The following is a 5953-nucleotide window of genomic DNA, read 5'->3' on the forward strand; positions in this document are numbered from 1 at the left end:
TATTATAGTTGCTGGATATCGATCGTAATTTTTGACCAACGGCAATAGTGCTGTTCACACCAACCACCATCCACACATAACTAATTTACGACCGTGCCCTAGCATATTTAGATTGGTAATTTAGGTTAAAATATGCTGTGTATTGTATCGTATGCTTGTTACTGGCCACAAGCACTTGGTTCTTCCATGGCGAATCTTGAACTGATCACTAGCATATATCGAATGCTTTTAACTCTCATTTTGAAAACATTCCTTCGTTTGCTACAGTTTGCCTTTACGAACAAAGCCGCGCTATGCGAAACATCAATTTACGTAGCCAAACATTTCGAAATGAACACTCTGTCGAAAAGCTGACAGCAATAGCCAATATTAAATATTCCTTCATATTTGATCAGGCACTGATATCCATTGTTTGGGTGGGGTGGGTTAGATGTAATTTTCTAGATTCGCTATTTAGCCAAGTTGGTTTTGCTTACAGTTTCGGTGGGGGGGGGGGCACGTTGGCTAAGTGGGTAAGACGCTAGCTCGCTAGCCCGGAGGTCGGGTGTTCGGTCCATGCATTGGCTGAGAATGTTCATCCTGCAGATACTCCGGCGTGGTTCCCCCTTGTCAGTGATGCAGGGCGAAGGGACTGACAAGAACAGTTGTCTAGTCGTTCGGTTGGGACGGAAAACCGAGGTCCCGTGTACACATTGGCGTGCACGTAAAAGATCCCTTGACAGTTGTAATTCGATATAAGAGTAGGCCGTAGTGCCGCTGTCCGGGCAAAATTTCCCTCATAGAACACTGTATGGCGTATGCCCGTCTTCATTAGCCCGGTTTAGAGATAAATGGAGCACGAAACTAACTCTTGTCACAGCTCTTAATCGTCATTAAGGATATAAGCAAAATTTCAACGCAGAAGAAGTTTTAAAACACAAAACCTTTAAACATTATACATAATTTATTGTAAAAATATTATTGCATTCGACATACAAATGTAAGGATCTGTCCTTACAAAAATACATGATACATATATTATAAAATAAATACATTTTTGTATTGTGGAATCATAAAAGAATTGTAATAAGCAACAACACAACAACGATATTGGACGTTAAAATTGTAATAAACAACAACACAACAGCAATTGGACGTTATAAAATTGTAATTAACCACAACAAACAACGATTTTGTCCTAAAAAATGCAGATGATTAAACAGTATGAATTCTATTATTTCCCATTTTTGACTCCGTAAAAAGGAATAACTTCATTATACAATTTTAGCTCATACATTAACATGAAAGCTGCCAAGATAAAAAAATATATATTCACAGAAAAATGATTATTCATCATAGAAATATAGTCAGATGCAAAAATACAAATATGTTGATATGCTATGTATTATTCGTTATAATAAGCATCGTTATAAAGCATAGAGTTATAACAATGAGTGGTGTATTATAATGTATACGGAGAGAAAAGGGCGGACGTTTCATACCTAGAGACTCGAACAGAAAGGAAGTATTTTTTTCTAACAATATTTATTCAATCAATATTTACATATAAGACACAATATTTAATTATGAGATCTGAAAACAAGCTGGAGCTTATATAGATTCATTACCCGTAAGAAATTATTTGCAGAAATATAAATACACTGTTTATAATTGTAATCATGAATTACACACGGTTACAAATTATTAAAGCAAAAATATTTACTTTCACTTAAGCCAACATTATGTAAGAGCTAAATGTGTCTATTGCAGGTCTTTCTTTAGGCCTGAAATGTTATCTAAATTATTAATTAGACATTAATTAACCTATCCAGACCATAATCAACTCTAGATTGTATCGCTAACCTGCGATCTTTAGTGGATTGTATGACTGTCCTTTACGATTTAACGATTAAATGGATAATCGAGACTATTCTGTTTATCGTACTGACTTTAGTAATGATGATCAAGACTAGGCGGAAATCCAATTGCTTTGTTCTCGGTTCATAGTGGATCAATTTGAATGAAATGTTCAGCAAATTGCCTTTACATTATCTAGTTTTTAACTATTATAGTGAGAACTGCCAACTCGTTATCGAATCTCCCATAATGTATCTTTAAAAAAAAGTCATCTTGGATATAGTACAAAACTTACAGAGAGTAGCGACACGATTATCTGTTCTCTTTTGAAGTATTTGCATTCACAAATCTAATTCCTCAGCTGTGGTTTAAAGTTTGGAAGTAAGCAAGCCACCAGATTCTGAAATAATAACATTTGGCCAGTTGTATAACGCAGAAAAGCATTATAATATACATTTGTAAGTTATGCAGGACTATCAACGAAGACGAATGTCACTTTGTAATTATTTGTAATTGTACTCCTTATAAACCAATATATTTATAATACCACCCCCAAACTCCAATACTTTGTAAATCTTATGCCCTCTAAAAATCCGGAAACAATTGTCAATTTATCAAAATTCGTCTACTATTCCTTTTGTCACAGGAATATTTTATTGAAAGAAAAGTAGTACGTATCAACCAATATCGCCGTAAGAAGCTTCAATGTATTAAATTATTAAGTATATATTTGTACATTTGTATTTATTGTATATTTACACGTATTAAGTTGTTAATTAACTAAGCATTTTAATTGAATAATTTACTTATATCTATTGTGTATATTGTATAATATACGTTTACATTATAATTATCAATGATCAATGTAAAAATAGATTTATATTTATGAAATTATTATCAGTGATAATAGATCATCTTGACATATTTATATTAAATATCTAATATTCTACAAGTTATATTTGATATTAAATTAAGACTCTGAATATTATATCTATCTAGCTGTCTATGGGACTTTGGTCTTTCATGCATGGAATAAAGATTACTACATTGTATAACACAAAAAATTAAAAAATTGAATATAAATCAATTTATATCGTTAAGGATCCAAAGAATAGAGTCATACGCCCTTTAAAACTGTAACTTAACAGCAAAGACACTTTTACACCTGGGAATGTTGCTGAATTTTCTAGTCCTTGAACGTTTCCGCCTTGGTCATTTTAGACTCGTGTCTTAATTTTGTAGCATAATTAAATATAGTCATAATTTAGCCGGTAATTAGAAGTAAGGATGTATTTATAAACGTCTAAAATCCTATATTGGTGTGCTGTAATGAAAACATGCAACACAAAGCCCGTAAAAAATATACAAATGCATTTAGAAAACCCAAAACCTACGAATATAATGTGAAAGTTACTTCATATACGTACCTGTATCAATTAAACGAGTGGTACCAATATGTAAATCAGACATTGCCATTTCATCAGCAGGATTTTTAGAATCGTTAAATTCTCCTACTTCATTGATCGTAGTTCTGGGATTTGGAACTACGTGCCTATTCCTGCATCGACTAATCTTTTTTCTATGGTAAAACCCCAATGTCAGAGCTAGTACCAATACAAGACATAATGTTACTAACAGTATCACAATTGTTTGAGATTCTGAAAATATAAATCAATCTACATATATCAGGGAATATATGCGTTTTAAGAAGAGACATTATATAATGTATTGTTATATTTCGGCATTGGAAATATATATGATTACAGATAGAATCGTGTGTCATTGCTCTGTATGAATGCCTAACCTCGTGGGTTTTCTCTGTGTCCACAGGTCCCCCCCCAAGATATAAACAAAAACGTGTACAGATAGACAAATTGGGTTTAACGTAAACTTGACACAAACTAGGATATTTCGGGACTAACATATGGTTTAATTTTATTTCATTAATTCGCTTGCGCGTAGTGGTCTTTGCAGTGGGGGGGGGGGGGTGGACCGGAGAATCAGGAGAAAACCCACGGGGTTAGTCAAGCGACCCTACTCTTTGTCATTTACAAGCGGGGAATCGAAACCATGCCACTTGACTCAATAATATCAGACCTTATGACGCAACGCTCATGCGTTAACCATTCGGCCACCCAACCCCTCCCAGCGTCCAATCTAATTATTGAAATAATTAAAAATGTACCCTATATTAGTCACTAAATGACATAATATATAGTCTGTGTTGAGTGGACGTTAAATTAATCTCTCGATGTACATATGCATTGGCCATGGACATTAACTACTGTATGGCGAATAAGTATAATGTTACCAATCTCGTTTAAATAGTAAATATAAAATGTCAATAACCTGTATTTGAGTTGCCTGTCTTTTGATATTCTGCTATACTAAGTTGAAGGCTTTCTAGGTAATCTGAAATATAATTTACACACCGAAATACTTTCAATAAAACGCATTGTAGTGTTTTATTTAAATAAATGATTTGCACGTGTGATTTAGTTTAATTTCATATTTCTTTCATACACTGTGTTAAATGGGAAGCCATGCATGCATGTATAATAACAAGGTAAAGTTGGTCGTGTTCGAACGATACGAAAATGTCAAACATGAATGAGACAGCACGGCGCTTACTCGAGACCACGTCACTACATATAACTCTTCTTATTGGTTAAAAAATATTCATTCATAAAACTGCCATGTAACCCTGACATAGAACTGAATTACTGAAATTATGGAACCAGCACGCATGGTTTGGGGGTCGAAAAGGGCGTCTACACCCGACGCACCAACTAAATCAATCGGTTGAGGGTCAGTCGGTCGTATGCTACGCGGATTGGTGTGGTAGGTAAAGAATCTCGAATCATATCGCTATAAATAGAAAGGGGATTTCCGCTAAATATAACGTAAAATAATATTTCTTAAAGCAAAGCAAATTTACCTGGACAACGAGACTTGCAGTCTGCCAGATTTCCACGTTTTTCAGCATCATCACATATAGTACCACAGTGTGAACATTCATTCATATATTTATCATAATAATAATATGGCGCACACGCCATGTTGAAACGTTTAATTGTGTAGTATATAAACAGCTCTTTTAGTATTGCTCCTATCGATCTGATACTTTTTTGAAGGTGTTAATAATCCGGTAACAAGTTGCTGGGTTTGTCTTAAGATGTTCTACCTTTCACAGATTCAGCTATTTTAGATTCTAGCGTTACACCGCCCGGATATAATGTACACCCGACATTTCAACATGTAGGTATGTATATATATAGTAACCAAGCTGTGATACCCGATTTTGGTTATGAACACTAAGTCTCTTGATTTATATCTTGTTTTAACATGCAGGTAGACACACCTATACTCCAAAGTATTGAGCATCGGTTGGTTTAAAGGAATTAAACATCGGTTGGTTTAAAGTTATTGATTTAAGGATATTGAGCATCGGTTGGTTTAAATGTACCCAATATCGGATGGTTTAAATGGATTAAGCATCGCATCGATTGGTATTGAATATCAGTTTAATTTATTTATGTCTTTCATTCATAGTGAGCATTTTCGGACAATATCTAAATGTCCAAGACTTGGGCCACTCGAGAGAAAAATACTCAGATTGATTATCTAATTAAGAAAACAAAATCAAAAGATCAACGGTAGATACCGGCTTATAATCCATGGGATTAAAACTATTTTAGCGGAGATTACAGTTGGCGCTGACCTGTTTTGGTCATATCTCGTATATAGCGTCTGCAGATGATTCCAATTATTGACAAGTTTCCAAATCTTATATCATGTGAAATGAAATGAAATGGGGTTTAACGTCCTACTGTTCTGCCCCTAAACTGGGCTAATGAAGACGGGCATACGCCATACAGTGTGCGATGAGGGAAATTTTGCCCGGGCAGCGGCACTACGGCCTACACTTATATAGAATTCCAATTGCCAAGGGATCTTTTACGTGCACGCCAATCTGTGTACGGGACCTCCGTTTTTCGTCCCATCCGCACGACTAGACAGCTGTCCTTGTCAGGCCCTCCTTTCTGCATCACTGACGCCGGAAAATCTGGATGAACTTTATCGGCCAATGCAGGGATCGAACACCCGACCTTCAGGC

The 5953-nt window shown here is 35.2% G+C and overlaps 1 long non-coding RNA gene across 1 annotated transcript; it reads right to left on the reverse strand.

Annotated features, from left to right (window-relative positions):
• Positions 1-949: 949 nt before the first annotated feature.
• Positions 950-5121, reverse strand: LOC126811095 (uncharacterized). The gene is made up of 4 exons (XR_007675397.2): positions 4775-5121; positions 4186-4248; positions 3264-3494; positions 950-2236 (listed from the first exon to the last, which is right to left on the reverse strand). It is a non-coding gene; the product is annotated as an uncharacterized LOC126811095 (long non-coding RNA).
• Between the last annotated feature and the right edge of the window lie 832 nt (positions 5122-5953).

Source organism: Patella vulgata, chromosome 2 (genome assembly GCF_932274485.2).
Source record: "Patella vulgata chromosome 2, xgPatVulg1.2, whole genome shotgun sequence".
NCBI lineage: Eukaryota > Metazoa > Mollusca > Gastropoda > Patellidae > Patella > Patella vulgata.